Here is a 17,240-nt window from a genome sequence, read left to right on the forward strand (position 1 = left end):
ACTCTGTAGGACATTCGCATGTCATCTGTCACAGTGCCTGGAATCTGGTTGACTCCAGCTTCCTGGGAAACAACAGGCAATCGCTCAGGTCCTAGGAGAAATGGAGTGACTGCTTGTCTTCCAGCTTTAGTCTGGCCTAGTCCAGGCCACTGTTGGCATTTAGGGAGTGAACCAGTGGGTGAATGCTTTCACGTCATCTGTACTCCTCTTTCTCTGTTCTGCCCTCTTTTTTTAGCTGATTAATCACAAAAGAAAGAATAATACAGGAGGAAAAGAGGAAAGAGAACATAGGAGAAGAGTATATTATGACTCAGATCCCTTCTTGCTGATCTAGTTCCCTTCCAAGCTGCTATTTGCAAGCTGTTTTAAGACAGGAGCATAGTATGAACCGGTTTGGGTCCTGAGAGAAGGAGGATGGTGTCAACCATCCTTATACTTTTACTAAATAGCATATTTATGTGGAATCCCATGTCATTCAGCAATCAAAATTTCTAGAGCAGATTGAGCATAAGCAAATCCGTGAATTAAAATAATTTTCTAAAGCGATTTTGTTGAGATTTCTTGACTGATAAATTGTTTCAACTTATAAAATATAGTGGCCACAGAGAAATATAAGAAATTAAAATTTTTCTTATAATCTCATGATTTGGAAAAGTCTGTCAACAGTTTGAGTTTAAACCATTGGGTTTATATTCATCTTAGTGCCTTGGGTCATTTTATTAACCAAAGCAAGATGCTTTTTACCTGGACCCCAAATTCAAAATCTAAGTTCCAATGAAAATGGTGTTCTTCTGTTTCTAAGCCTAGAGTTAGGAGTTCACTGGATTATCCAAAAGATTTGTTTTGTATCTGCATATGCATTTCTAAATCTTTAGTTATCATAGGGTTGTCCAGTGCTTCTTGACTGACAAGTTCTGTGATTTTCCTGCTTGTCTGGTCTTTATTTCTGCATCATTCTTATTTTAGCTCATCATGTCTTCCCTCCTGTCTTCATCATCCACTCATACTGGACGCACATGTAAACCATACACATTCATATCACACTGCACATCTATAAACATTGCTTTAGACATGCAGGTTCACATTGTAGACTCAATTATTAATACATATTTTATAGAAGCTTAAAATATTTTTTAAAAAATCTAATTTCATGAATATCCAAGCAACAGAATTATGGACATGTACATAATGCAATCTTTTTATAGTTTTCAAGCTTATCCTAGCTTTGAAATCTTTCGAAAATATTAATTCATTCATTCATTTGAAAAAAGTTGCAAACTTTCCTGTTGTTTCACACTAAAGCACAAAGAAAACAAGTCATCAGCCACTTGTACACATTCATAACGTATGTTAATTGCAGTGTCATATACATTCTACGTCGCCTCTTCTGTTTAGCCAATCCTCATTTCATCATAGTGTTATCATACTCTTTAAATAATAATTATACTTTTGTCTTCAACTCTGTTCTCTTCTGTTACTGCCCACTTGATCTAGTCTCACTTTCAAAACTGAAACAGAAGGAAAAACATTTACCTCACTGGGGATTCCTACTCCAGTCACAGAAAACAGACAATTAACAAAGCAAATCATCCCATATACAAGGCGTGGCTCTGCTGTGCTTGACCAAATGTTATTTTCCTGGTTTGGGTTACACCTCAGTTAACTAGACATTTTGGGTTGAAGTCTTGCTTAAAATCATCTATTGCTAACTAGATTATCAAAGAATTAATAGTTTCATAAAAGTATAAGTATAATCCTCAAGAAACTAGCTTTCATGAGAACTAAATAAGAAAGTATAAATTAATGAATACAACCCATTCAATCACATTCATAATGATAGTAATAATAAAATGACAGAAATGGTTCTTATAGCATTTAAAATATTTTCCCAGACATGATGTCTTTTCAAGGCAGAAATACTATGAAACATACATTTACCAGAAGAGAGAAAAGAAGACTATAGTTTTGGTCTTATCACAATTGTGTAAGCTAATCAAAGAAGAAGAAAGACTTGATTTCGGGCTATTCAAATATGAATGGATTTTTACTCACTAATCTAACAGCAATAATATCTTCCTATATAAAGGACAGAACATTTTTCTCTCCTTTATTAGTTATACTGGCCAAATGTTTGGCAATAATTGTTACTCCATTCTTTTGTGACACAGGAGACTGTCATTGTCCTACAGACCAATTTTAAATCTTATTTAAGGTATTAATTTTAATGTCGAGTCCCCCAAATCTTTTATTAATGTTTCCAGCAAAGAGCAAAAGTAACTGCTGTTCCTGTCCTCTGTGCTCACCAACTGTTAGGGTGCTAATGAGCAGTAAATCGTCCACAAAGCAAGAGGAAATACATAGTTAGTGGAACAGCAAGGGGCTTAAATAATTCCCAAACTGGAAAATTAGTCCCTGAAAAATGAGTTTTCTGTTCATATAAAAGTGAAATTGAAGAAAAATGGAAAGAAGAACCTTGCTTTTTTATTTTTAGAACATTTATTTGATTTTATTGGAAAGACCGACTTACAAGGAGAAGGAGACACAGAGAGGAAGATCTTCCAAATGCTGTTTCATGCCCCAAGTGGCCACAATGGCCAGAAGGCGTTAGGAGTTTTTTCTAGGTCTCCCACATGGGTACAGGGTCTAACGGTTTGGGGCCATTCTTCTCTGATTTCCCAGACCACAAGCATGGAGCTGGATGGAAAGTGGAGCAGCCAGGATAGAACCAGCACCCATATGGGATTCTGGCACATTTAAGGTGAGGACTTTGGCCACAAGGCTATTGTACCAGGCCCAGAACCTTGCTTTTTAAAAGATGTATAAAATATAGGCAGTAGTAGATCACATAAGGTACCATATAAGGAACAAGATCAGGACAACATATCCACAACATTTGTAAGATTAGATAACGTAGACCTTTCAGGAAATCAACACGAATAATGTTTTTCAAAGATTTTAAAAATAATCTGAGGATGTTCCAAGAAGACATAAGTAAAGTGTAGTTCAAGATAAGTCTGCTAAGCAGTCATACACATGCAAAACTTACGTAGATTACACAATTATTGTTTCCTTGCTTTTGTTGAGTTCATGGTCTATAAGTTCGCTTTGGGAAGGCATATTTTGGAATAGCGGAGAGATTACGCTGAAGAGTAGATGCCCAGACTGAGACCAAGCAGTAAATTTCAAAAAATAAAGCAAGCCCTCCTAGATATCTTCAGGGGAAGATTTTCTGTCCTTTGGGTTTATCAGGAAGAGGCCAGTAAAGATGCTTCCAAATGATGCTAATGGGGAGTTGCCTCAAGAAATGGAATTTTGGCAACGAGGGCTTTAGCCTGGGACACTGCACATTTTCAGGAATGGAAGTCACACCATTGCATGCTCTGACTCAAACTTCAGGAAAATGACTGTGTTCATCAAGGAATTGGATGGGGGCCGGCACAGTAGCCTAGCAGCTAAAAGTCCTTGCCTTTTACACACCAAGACCCTGACTTGAGCTGGGTGTGGAAAGGAGCAATAAAGAGCAAACAAGAAGGAACCCAGGTTTTTCTACCATGTTCAACTCTGGGGCAAAGCCAATGGGTCAGAAAATGGACAATTGAGTGGAGATATGTGGCAAGACATTATAAGTGTCTTCACAATTTACTTAATATTCTACATAGCCTTGCATGGGGGAGGTGTTACACAGATTTTCAATGTAGATAATATGCATCCACTCATGTGGCAACCAGCTACTTCCTGAGTTTTCTTATTTCTCCCAATATTCATCGTCTCCATAAAATTACCCTTACTGGATATGCCTACTTTGTATTTCAAATTCCTTGTGGTAGTGCTTAAGCATCTCTAGGAATCGAAAAGAGCATAGGCAGGAATATGCACAGAACGTCCATTAACAATACACATTTTATCTATAGGTTAGCGACGGGTATTCAGTCTGGCAGTTAGGTGCTATTTAAGATGCTTGGCCTCAATTTGCAGTATTTAACTTTCAAGCTCAACTCTGCATCCTGATTCCAAATCGCTGCTGGTGGTTAGCCCAAGAGGCAATAGTGATGGCATAAGCATTCATGTTCCTGCCCTCTAGGAGGAAGGCTGCATTGAGCTCTCAGTTCCTGGCTTTCATCCAGCCCAGGCCCAGTTGTTATTGAGGTGTGTGTCGAATATATATATTTTTAAAAGAGAAGTTTATATTCAACTATTAAGAATGGGTAAACTGAAAGCTTTGGAATCATTTGTTTCAATTTCCATTTAAGATAATTCATAGATGATAATACAGCATGGACTCATTCTTGGCCAAGATTTATCTCTGAAAGTGACCGAAAAATAAAGAGCTTTGGCGCCAGCATAGTGGAATATCAGAATAACCCTCCAGCTGCCACCCCACATGGTGCTGGCTTGTGTCCCTGCTGTTCTGCTTCTGATCTAAATCTCCGCTACTGGCCTGGGAAAACAATGGAGGATGGCCTAAGACCTTGGGCCCCTGCATCCATATGGGACATCACAAAGAAGCTCCTGGATTTTTTCCACAGATAGGCTCAGCTCTGGCCGTTGTAGCCATTTGAGGAGTGAGCCAGAGGATGGAAGATCTGTCTCTCTCTTAACAAAATCTGCCTTTCAAATGATCAAAGGAATAAATCCTTAAAAAAATAAAAACAGAAATGTTCACACAGATGTCCTTTTGAAATGCTAGGACTCTTCTGTGTGCCGACTCTGCTTTACCCTTTGGTGTTTCCCATATCATAAGAAAGAAGTTGTGATTAAAAAAGAAACAAATAAAAAGCAATGAGTCCATATTGCATAGTAAGCAAGCTTTAATAAATATTTATGGGGCCTGGCACGATGGTATAATGGTTAAAGTCCTCGCCTTGCACATGCCAGGATCCCATATGGGCGCCGCTTCTAATCCCACAGCCCTGCTTCCCATCCAGTTCCCTGCTTGTAACCTGGGAAACCAATTGAGGACAGCCCAAAGCCTTGGGACCCTGCACCCACTGGGGGACCCGGAAGAGCTCCTGGCTCCCAGCTTCGAATCAGTGCAGTACCAGCTGTTGTGGTCACTTGAGGAGTGAACCATCTGATGGAAGATCTTCCTCTCTGTCTCTCCTCCTCTCTGTATATTTATTGTTTGTGCTAATTTACTCTTTATATAAAGTCAATCTTGAATTTTGAGGAAAAGAATAAATGTTTAACTTCCATCTTTACTTGGTTTTCAATTACTAATACAAATACATATAATAGAAGCTTGTGGTAAGCTATGAGAAAACATTCCCATGGACATGAATGCCAGATGTGCTGTTATCTACAACAGAATAACTCACTTCCTCCTTGCAACTACCTTCCCCAATAGATATCCCAAAGAGAAATCATGCATGGGGCCTTGGCTTTTCCATTCCAGATGTCCAACATAGTGGCCTTATCCACAGGAGACAGAGAAAGAAGAGGACAACACAGCAGCTTTCAGATCTAAAAATCCCTAAACTCTTCTATGAAAGTAGTAACATGACCCCAATGTATGCCGAAGCTATGGCTAATATAATACAAAGCATTGCTAAATTCCCATGTAGTCATCTGTTATTATCTCTTTTATTAATTTATATGATAATAAAAATACAACTCCATAAATAGAAAAAGACTTTTAAATATTCCAACATTTAGAAGAGTTCCCCAAAATTGGGAAAAGGCTGTGCAGCTTTGCCTTCAACCTTCCCTTTGTTTCTGTGTTCCCTTTGTGCTTTAAAGTTGTAGAGTCACATCCATACACAGCACTGGTTCATTTCAAGACTTACCACAGGGTAATTGGGGTGGGAGTGGAGGCAGTTATTTCCAGAGTATATAATCTAAGAACTGTGTACTATAGTTTTATCAATGTGGACATGAGAGAAGTGTGCACAATAGATCTTTTTTTTACAAAAGCTATTGGGCCTGTTTCAAAAACAGTTTAATCATTATTGCTACGTTTAATGGAACTCATTAAAATGGCTGTCATACCTCCATCTAGATGGTTCCACTATAATCTAATTGTAATTAACTTGACCATAGCTTTTCACAATACTGATATATAAACTGTACTGCAACCTTATTCTAACCTTGACTGTTTGGGCACAGAATTTTGAGATTTAAAAGTTCTCTTCTCCCCTTTGTAAGATTGCTATAGGAGTTCTAAGCAAGTTGCAAAGCTAAAACATAGGGTTGGATCTGTGTCATAATGTTAAAACACTTCCTGCAGCTTTGGGAACATGTTTTGTCTACTCCACTTGCAATCCAGCTCCCTGTTCATACATGATAAAGCAGTAGAAAATGTCCCGGTACTTGTACCTCTGCATCCATGAGGGAGACCCGGATGAGGCTCCTGGCACCTGGCTTTGGTTAGTCCATCCCTGGCTCTATCAACCATTTGGAGAATGAGCCACTGGATGAAAGATAGGATCAATTCTCTTTCTACCTCTAGCTCTGCATCTCCATCTCAGTAATTCTGACTTTCAAATAAATAAACGTATCTGAATTAAAAAAAATCAAGTAACTCTAGTTTGTGTCAATTAATCTTTTGTTAACAATCTTCAATGTTTTTATGTTTCAAGAGGATTTCAAATGCCCGTGACACCACAGCATACAGGGCTATGACATGAACAATGCATACACTGATATTTTTATATTTTATGTGTAGAAATTCAAACATCTCATAATATATTCATGAAACTATCAGGCATTGGAGATCCCTTGGAGATAATGACAATTGTTTAAAAACAGAAATGCCCAAGTCTTGTAATTCAATGTGCAATATAATTTGCGTATTACTATGAACACTATGAGACCTGCCCAGGAATTACACATACCAGCCAACCCATGGTGTGTCACCTAGTAGAACCATAAAGTATAGGGCCATGAAGCTGGTATAGAAACACTGAAAAAAAAACGCTATTCATGCTAAGTGACTTTCCTGGAAATTAGCACCAGGAGACTGAGCCCACAGCTTCTACAAGAGCAGCTGACACTAGTGGCTTGCTCTCTGTTTTCCTTTTCATTAGGATTCTTATTTCTACACTGCTATAGCACTCTGTTTCTCAGTGTCTGGCTGATTATTTTATCATTGTGTCTACAAATACACACACACACACACACACACACAATAGTAGATTCAGTCTTGCCTTATTCTTGTGCCCTTCAAAGATCTGCTCAGTATCAGCCTCTCCTTCTCCACTCATCTTACAATTGGGTTTTTTGCAAATTTGTGTCATGAACGTCATGATGGTTTCTTACAGGATTTTTTCAAAGACAAAAATGAATGACAACATATGAATTGAGACACATGGAGCTTGATGCAATGAATACATCTTTCATTTGACCCTAGAACATCTTCAATACCTGAACCCATACAAAGCATCTGTCTCATTAGCTTCTCTAAAGCTCTCTGAGAACTTGATCTTCATGAGTTCCCAAGAACCAAAATAGCATTGTGCATCCAAAGTTCAAGACAGTCAATATAATAAATATGAGTGTTTGTGGCAAATTCTGGGAAAGAACTCAAATTTCAAACAGAAAAATCAGGATGCATTCTTTGGAAAGCTTAAAAAAATCAGTCGTATGTCATTTTTATCTAATTTCAGAAAGAAAAATACTATCTAACCTTCTGGGTTATTTCTGAAATATATGAAACTGACTTATAGGTAACATTTTAAGATACAATGTCTGTCTAAACAAATGGCAGATTGAATTTCTCATTCTGTCCTAGGAATTTATCTATTTCTTTCTTTATCCTTTCTCTAATCCTCATCCCTGGGTTATGTCCCAGTATAAAAATAACTCAGGGTAGGTTTGACAGGTCTAGGGAAGAGTTGCTGAGGACTAAGAGAAAAGGGGATGGAAGTTCTGTCTTGCACAAGCCTTGTCTTAGCGTTTATTCTTTGTTTCTCCTTGGAATTCAGAGAGAATGCCAGTTCTAGCTTTCCTTACAAAGCCTGACTCTGTTCTCTCCTAGGTAAAGATGAATCACAGGGCAATCTTAGGCCACATACCCACTGCCATCCCCTATCCACGTGTCTACGTACAGAGCTGAATATGATGATGGGGATTAGAGCACAGATTATCCCCTGAGAACAAACAAGAAGCACTGGAGTTAAAGCTGTTTTGTTTTGTTTTTCGTTTTTTATCCTCCATTTCTTTCTCTCAAAAATTAAAAAAAAAAAAAAAGCCTTGCTATGGAGTAACTTAAGACACAGGAGGTAAAGGCCTGAGTTCCTGTGTTGCCTGCGTTCTTTTGTCACAATTTGCAGGGGGAGAATATGAGTTCTGGCTGAGAGGAGAAGGCTATTAGAGGTTGCAAAGAAAACCAAGAGTCAGAAGAGAAGAGAAAAGCCAGGTGAGAGGCAAGCCCAGAATGGAGCAGGGGCCCTCGGGCTTGTGCTGCACTCGGTTACACTAAATGCCATCTTCACTTTGCAGAGCTGCAGGAGCCTTCAGTTCAACTTCCCACTAGTTACACAGATAACATGATAGGAAGCAGTCTACCCAGGAGATGCGTGTGCATCAGCAGGTAATGTATTCACAATAACTTTAAAATTTGAAACACATGTCCTATAAATAGCATTCAGATGGTGCTAGGTCATAAAACACTTTGGTGAGAAGGCGTTATACTTTGATGAGATATTGTTCTGAAAATATTAACCAAAGCATTTTCATTTCTAGGATTTTCTTCTCTCCTGTGCCTTTATTCTAGGAGTTTATTTGCCTCAGGCCAGGGATATACAGGGAAAACAAGGAAACAACCACCACCAAAAAACAGATTCAAAAACCTTCAAAGGAGGATAACCATCACAATTAGGCAAGAGACTTAGTGAAAAATCATTGTGATTTAGAGATAGGTTGAATTCTGACTTCATCAATGGGAAATAGAGCAGAGCAGATGAAAGAGATATGAAGACAGAGAAGACAAAAGAGGTTGCATGGGGGCCCGGCGTGGCAGCCTAGTGGGTAGTCTTTGCCTTGCATGCGCTGGGATCCCATATGGGTGCCAGTTCTAATCCTGGCAGTCCTGGTTTCCATCCAGCTCCCTGCTTGTTGCTTGGGAAATCAGTGGAGGACAGCCCCAAACCTTGGGTCCCTGCACCCGCATGGGAGACCCGGAAGAGGCTCTAGGCTCCTGGCTTTGGATCGGTACAGCTGCGGCCATTGTGGCGACTTGGGGAGTGAATCAGCATATGGAAGATCTTCCTCTCTGTCTCACCTCCTCTTTGTATACCTGACTTTCCAATAAAAGTAAGTAAATCTTTTTAAAAAGGGAGAGTTTGTGGCAGAGACACAGAGGATTCAGATAGTCGTTACCATGAGATCAGTAACCCTTATTTGGTCTGAGTCCATAATTCCCATTCAAAGCCGACTAAGAGCTGAGGTCACTCACAGTCCAGCCTGCATCCCAACAAGCAATGCACACTGTGTGCTCCCACGGGCTCCCCTGCACTCTCCCTCTGAAGCTCAGTGAAGGCCTTACATGGACAGCACCCTACCCTCTGCCCATCCAGGGGAAACACTGACCGATTCCAGAAAACTGAAAAAATGCAAGACAGATAGGAATACATAGTTTAACACAAACGTCATTTTATTTCAGGTAACTTTGCGGGTAAAATCAGATATTATGATTATGCAAAGATATGTTCTCTTTTACTCAAAGTTTTCTTACTTCATTCTAAGTGACCAAAGCATCTAGGAGAATTGTGTACTCAAATTTGAATGGGGCAGTGGCAGTGTACAGAACGGAGGGTTTGATTAGAGAAGACATGGATTTTTCATTTTATTAAAAACCCATTTTGGCCAGTTATGCTTATGAAATCCAGAAGACAATGGCTAGCCAATGCATGTTAACTATGATATCCGTATCTCCTAAGGGAAGAACAACCATTCTGGAATGAGATCCCAAGTCTGTATAATATCTCCTTTTGTGCTTTTACTTTTAATTTAGTTTTCTTCCAGCTTCCACAATCTATTTTGAAAACAGGCATTAACAGCACAAACTTGTCCTTAATTGGAGTCTGGTTGTCATGAACATCAATCACACTATACTTTGCTTCTAGTTTCTTTGGAAGCCTAGTAAGCACATTTCTCACTCTATTAATAATGATCTCATTTGAAATAAGTTCTTGAAAGGCAGTAAGTATTTTCAAACCAAAATACAGCATACTAGGTCCGGCACAGTAGCTTAGTGGCTAAAGTCCTTGCCTTGCACTTGCCCCAATCCCATATGGGTGCTAATTCTAATCCTGGCACCCCGCTTCCCATCCAGCTCCCTGCTTGTGGCCTGGGACAGCAGTTGAGGATGGCCCAAAACGTTGGGACCCTGCATCCTGAGGGAGACCTGGAAGAAGCTCCTGGCTCTGTCTTCAGATATGTATAGCTCCAGCCGTTGAGGAAGATCTTCCTCTCTGTCTCTTCTCCTCTCTGTGTATCTGACTTTCCACTAAAAATGTTAGAAAAAAATTAAATAATATGTCATACTTTAAGACTTTTGAAGCAGTCATATGAATATTAGAACTGACATGATGAATTAGATGCAGTACTAGAAGGCAAACAGAAGCAAGGCACCTACACCCACAGAGGAAAGCTGGATTTTACAAGGATGCTTGCAGGGAAGAGAGTGGCCAGAAGATTGACAGCTCATCACCTGTATGTAACTTTTAGGATACCAGGCAGCAGTATCTTGGCAAGCAGGGAAAGCACAGAAATGGAGAACACATTTAAGCAGGCAAATATCTGACAGCAGAAAGTGACATGGAGTTGACATGGTAGCATCTCTTAGAAAAACACAATGGCAAGAGGCACCAAGTCCAGGCAAATATCAAGCAGCCAGGAGATCCTTGCAAGTTGCTGTAACAGACAGATGTGTGTGATCAAAGAAAGGGCTCACTCCCATAGAATATACAGCATTGTAAAAGTACTGGTAAAGCAGCCAGAATGGGTGTCCAGTGCCTGCCACATGGAAAATGCCCTGAAAGATACAGTTTATTTCCTAACTTATCCTCCAAAATTCTTTTCAAAGAGTTGAGTCCTTGAGAGTAGCTAACCAACATGGCAGATATATTTAATAACCAAGATGGGGACAGCAGACAAGCAGTATGATAGAAACAGTGGTCCAGTGGCTGCTGATCTTGACATAGGACAATAAAAGGATGTCAGTAAAAGTAGATTATTTGCAACAATTCTCCAGGATAATTGTCTGCAAGTGCAAATGTCAATAAACAGATTGTTAATGCAATAAACCGCATTTTATGGTGACTTGTAAAGCTATTCAAAGGTCTTTGAAAAAAAAAAAGCTTTTGTGTGTTAGTTTTGGAGGCAGAATGAAACTTAACTCACAAAATGTTGAAGTCTTAACACTTGGTGTATATAAATCAATTACGAAATTCAGGAAGAATTCCTAAAGGGAAATTTAAAGAGAAATTTTCCATTACATTTGAAACACACTGGACTGGGTCGGTGGAACATCCTCGATGTAGTATGGTGCTCATATTCTGAGGTCCCAGAAGGCTGGATATCAGGCCAGACTCATTGGCCACAGGCAGTAGAGAGGACAAAGAGAAGAGCTAGTAAAGGTAGCTGTGAAAAAACTCCACCTTCAGATGATTCTACAATCACACTTTTGCCAAGGTGTGAAGATTTTAACTTTGATTTTGATTTTTTTTCCCTCTACTGAGTACCTCAAGAATTGAAAATGTTTGTGTTTTTTTTTTGTCTTGGGATTCATAATCAGAGAAAAATCATGAATTGGCTCAAATTACAATGTGTTATTTACGACTTAGAAGTCCCATGGCATGTGTACATTCTCTTTGACCTCTTCTGCTACGACAGATCTCACCACCATCGGCAAGCCATGAGAAAAATGTTAGGATTTGTTATTGCTGCTTATCAAAGTTTGCTTTACCTGCTATTTTATAACACATTTTGTGAATAAAAATCCTTTTATTTCTTCTATCTTAAAATGAATACAAGAAGAGATTTCTGTTATACAGTAACCCTGGAGAAAATGCAGAGATGACCCAGGATAAAGTGGCAGGAAGAGTATACCAGAAAACAATTCCAACTAAAAAATGTCAGAATCTGATAGGATGACCCGTCCATTGGTGTCTCTTTTTGGAAGTTTTTCTTTACTCCACCTGCTAAATTTAAGCAATATGTATACACTTGTCCTGTACAAGGAGGCTAGCCCATTCACACAAACTTGACTTATGTCTCAACAAGATTAAAGTAAGCTCCTTAAGATCAATAATGCTGACATGTGTTTTTTTAAAGTCCCACAACTCCTGGCATAATTATAAATACAAGTATGAATGCAAAATTGGCTTCCTAATATTAATTTATTGTTCAGCTGATCTCATACATAAACATATTAGAGTCTAGAAATGGAAGAGAGGGCTATAAACTTCTTTAAACACTTGGGACCTGAAAAGTTCATGCCTACCATGGTAGGCAGTTTGGTCACAAAAATGCAGATAAGAGTAAGGCATAAATTCTTTCAGCTACCACCCTTACAAGGTGAGAAACCAGAAGGGAAGAACCAGAGCTGAACTGTTATTTTTCTCCCAGGGAAGTAAGAGATTTTCAAAAGCTGGACCCTGAAGTCAGATGATGAGGACAGGAAGTAGTGAACCAACATCACAAAACCACAATAGGGCCAGGGCGGGCTTGAGTAAGACTGGAGCAAGGCACACTAATGGGAATTGTGCTAAGCCAGAGCACCAAAGCTGAATAACAAGCAATAAGAATAGAGCCAAAAGTAAATAGGGAATAAACAGTGTCATATGGCAGAATAAAGTAACGATTTTTGTGACATCCTAACTAGGAATACAAATTACTGGGTACTAAGATGTTTTAAAAGACAGTATGTTTACCTTATTTTTTAAGGTGGTCATAGTTTCCTATGGACTAGTCAATCTCCAGTGGTTTTTGACATTTACCTGACACATCTGCAGTCAAGTAAGGAAAATACTGTGACCGTTTCCGGATCCCTACTTCTCGGGTACCTATTTTCACTCTATGTCTGTCCATCCTCTCACAAAGCATTCTGTCTGGAGGACCATCTGCCCAGCAGCTCTGTGGCCACTCCAATGTTTCCACTTACTGCTTAGCTATGGGACAGTCTGGGAAGCCAGCTTCCTAGACTGGAAGCTTTCTTCATCTCCTAGATCAAAGATGTGTGAGTTCTGCATACACTTCACATCGTGACTCCCAAATGGTTAGACCCCATTTGTTCCTTCGTAATGGAGCATTGCCTGGGAAACCACAACAGACCTTCCAAAATTCTAAATTAAAACAAACAAACAAAAAAAAAAAAACCATTAGGGGCAGCTTGCAGCATAGTGTCTGCTATATCGACATCTCATATGAGTGCCAGTTCATGTCCCAGCTGCTCCAACTCTGATCCAGCTCACTGCTCATGTCCTATGAAAGCAACAGAAGATGGCTCAAGTGCTTGGGCCCCTGTATCCATGTGGGAGGCCCAGATAAAGTTCCTGTATTCTGGCTTTGGCCCTACCCTGGCCATGTGGCCATCTAGGGAATTCACTATAGGTTGGATGAGTCTTTCTCTCTCTGACTCTCCAAATCACCCTTAAATAAATTAAACTTTGAAAGTCCACAAATAAATTTTAAATAGAGGAATTCATTTTTTTTTGGAGGGGAGGGCTTTATGTAAGTTGGAATACTAATATTTGGAGACTCCAAATGTGTGGAAGAATCTCATCTTCAAGAAAAAGTGAAGGGCAAATTTGGATGCCCCTTGGCCCATTTAGCTGAAAGAAATGCCCTGTTCTCTTTTGTCGCATGCTCAAGGTCATGCACCAGATTTTAAAAATAAACACAAGCAGGCCACTCCACCGTGGAAGTTCACATTGGACATTCCTTGAAAGCATTAGTTAACATACAATATTTATCTGAATCTTTCTCTACTATAGATATAATTGTTGAAAACTTTAAAGGTGGGACAGAGTACAAAGGATAAAGGCTATCTGGACTTACTTATTTTAGTCTTCAGAATCACAATTTGAGCATGATAAAAGGCAAAAGAAACAACTCAGTCTTATTTTGTTACTGTGACTAAAAACTATTTCTACTAAAACAGTGTTTCTGCGTAAATGGCGATTTATGCTTGCAGTGCTATGAATGTATTTATTAAAGGGGAAAAGACTAATTTTTCCCTTAAACAGTTAGACAGCTTTCCTTAAAGATATAATGGGTAGGGTTCTGGTAGAAATGAGTCCCATGTACTTGGAAAATGGTCCGTTAGGCATTTGAACAGTAAGATGTCAAAAGTCTTCCAGGCAGTGGGGACAATTCCTGCTCCTCTTCCATGCCTCAGTTTGCTCATAATAAAATGACAGAGGTGAAACGCTGAGGTTTTTTGAGTTTTAGAAATTTTCAGGGACCTGATTTTATGTCTAAGAGCCAATTTTACTACAAACTCTCTTCCACAGATAACAATATATGGTGAGCAAATCAAATATTTTTGTCTCCTATTGTAGCTGAATCCTTGCAGAAAACTCCACATGCTTTCAACTGAAATGTCCACTCCAGCTGTCATTAAAATGCACAGACAGTCTGAAAGATAGACATGTGTAACCTTGTCAAGAAAAAAAAAAGTCTGTAACCTTGTCAAGGAAAAGGGAAAAAAAATGGCTTTACCATGTCTTCAAACAATAAATAAAGGGCAAAAGAACAGAAAATAAAAGTCATTTTTAGGGAAAAAGTTGATCACCCTAAGGAAGGTAGGCATAGAAGGAACACTCTACAACTCATTCAAAACAATATACAAAAAACCAAATGCTAGCATTATACTGACGGGGCAAAGATTTGGAAGATTTTCTATTAAGATCTGGAACTAGCCAAGGATATCCAATGGCCCTAATATACACAAGTAACCTCATGGCTGAGAAAGAACATGTAAGTACAGTCCCCTTTAAAATAGTGGAGAAAAACCTTAAATATCTTGGAATAAACTTAATCAAAGATATGGAGTACCTCTCTGTCACTTTGACTTTCAAATGAATAAATACATATTTTAAAAAAAACATAAGCTTTAACACGGGTAGGAAACCATTGCCCAAGAACAATGTAGAATGTCAGTAGAGATTACAAAAAGCTGAGTAAATTGTAAATAAATCAGTGCAAATAGAGTAACTTTCCTAGCATGAAGGACGCAGACTGGGTCTGAATAATAACTAAATCATTGAAGAGTGAGAACATGGATAATAAAGGAGACTTGACTTGATGAGGGAAACCAAAAGAAAGGGATTTTAAAACAGATTCATATCATTCGTAGATATCCAAGATGAGAAAAGGAAAGTTACACCACGGGGGCAACCAAGAATCAACATGACAGAGTAGACACAGCTATGTTATATGAACAGAGGTATGGCCAGACCAAAAAAAACAGTAAGGAGAGAAGGAGATGTTGAAACTAGAAATAGTTATAGAGGCAAGGGAAGACCAGCATAGCGGGATCTGAGACTAGGCAATTAACAAAGTGGTTTTTTTTTTTTTTTTTTTTCAAATAAAGCCAAGTCAAAAGAGATGTTAGTAAAAGAACTCGACCTTCCAGGGAGAAAAGGCAAAGGGAGAGAAAAGTCCTACATCTGTCTAATCCCCAGGATCTTCTAGGGTCGCCTGCATGACAGGATGTTGGCCTGGAAAAAATTATGGCTTTACTGCTCTATTCCCTACTCCTTCTGAGAACAATTTTCTGTCTGAAAAGCTATTACTCCATCTCCTGTCTTTAGGAACACAAAATAAGACAGAATACAGATGTGCAAGGGATTAGATCCTTTCAGGAACATGTGGGACAGAAGTCTGGACTTTCTCGCTGCAGAAGAGGCTGATGGGCATATCCCAAGAGCTGTACATCTGCAGGTAGGCGATTAGCTAATAAAGCCAGGATGAGATTGGCCTGATACAATTCTTCCCCCTTTGAGACTGGGGACGTTCTGACAACTGACTGCTATGACACCACGGTCATTTATAATTCCCCTTTGTATGTGCTGGTAGTCACAGCTCCTAGCCTGCTGAGATGCTTGAATTGTGCTGAATCGAATGATTGTGTCACTGCAAGAAACGTTGATCCATTGATAGTAGACATTTGAGCATGAGATTATACCAGCTTTTATCCTGATGGATGATAAAATAAAAACGACTGCCTAGTGAAATAGCAATACTTTTAAAGAGGAATAATTACAACCTGTAGTGTGTTTGACTGCAGGACCAATCATTTCAGGCATGATAAAATTTTAATACGATAATGCTGACAGTTAAAAGAATGGTAGAGGACTCAAGATAATTAAGTTATAAGAATGTCATATGATCCACACTTCAGAATTCCCAAGCCCTCTGTCAGCTGTCTGCATTCACCATCTGAAGGGCAGTCATTCAGAAGCTGACAGGTTTCAGGCTGAAAAGCCTGAGAAAATTAAAACATGAGCAGAGGATTTGGTGCAGCAAAGCCCTGTTGTGTAGGCTGATCAGTACGGAGAAGGATTTGTTGATTTTGCATTCCCTAGGATTTAAACAATATCCCACTTGATACTGGAGGACATATTAACTGGCTTTGAAATATGCTTACAATAAAGTGCAACCTTCATGCTAAATATAATATCATTAGATACTAGTAGGGAAACATGTATTTACAAATATTCAACTATAGGAACTATGTAAAGGAGATTCATACACTGGGATTTTTTTGTGTATATATTGAAATATCACATGGCACCCCATAAACATGTATAACTTATATCTGCACATTTTTTGATCATTAAATAAACTTCACAACAAGAAATAAACAATATTTTCAGCTAGCAAGCTTATGCCTTGATTCATAGAACAATAAATACTACAGCTTCCAAGAGTCCACATTTTTGCTGAATTTCCACATAACTCCCTATCCCACTCAAATGCCAGTTTTAATTGTATCCCTTCAATTATATGTATTCTATTTGTTTCCATAAAGTATAGTAAGCACATCTCAGTATCAACCCACTCCTGCTAATCTCTATTACCTTTTTTAAAAAACTTTTTCACCCAACTAGAGTATGTTCACTGTGTTCCCTTAGTTTCCTCCACCCCAAAAGAATCCAGAGGTCTTGAGGCAAACCTAGACATAAGAAGTCGCCTTTGTCAGTCCTATGAACAAGCTGAGACATAGCCTAAATTCTAGGGTAAACAACACAGTTTAGTCTCCAGCTGCAACTTCTGAACTCTCCTGCATTAATGAT

The 17,240-nt window shown here is 38.9% G+C and overlaps 1 long non-coding RNA gene across 2 annotated transcripts in view; it reads left to right on the forward strand.

The window, feature by feature from the left end:
- Positions 1-8,273: 8,273 nt before the first annotated feature.
- Positions 8,274-17,240, forward strand: part of LOC121147387 — a 34,772-nt gene continuing 25,805 nt past the window's right edge. For both annotated transcript variants that reach the window (XR_005882371.1, XR_005882372.1), the window contains exons 1-2: positions 8,274-8,527; positions 12,886-13,000. This is a non-coding gene — a long non-coding RNA (uncharacterized LOC121147387). The remainder of the gene's footprint in view (positions 8,528-12,885; positions 13,001-17,240) is intronic.

This window comes from Ochotona curzoniae, unplaced genomic scaffold (genome assembly GCF_017591425.1).
Source record: "Ochotona curzoniae isolate NIBS_2020 unplaced genomic scaffold, NIBS_Ocur_1.0 scaffold_4506, whole genome shotgun sequence".
NCBI lineage: Eukaryota > Metazoa > Chordata > Mammalia > Lagomorpha > Ochotonidae > Ochotona > Ochotona curzoniae.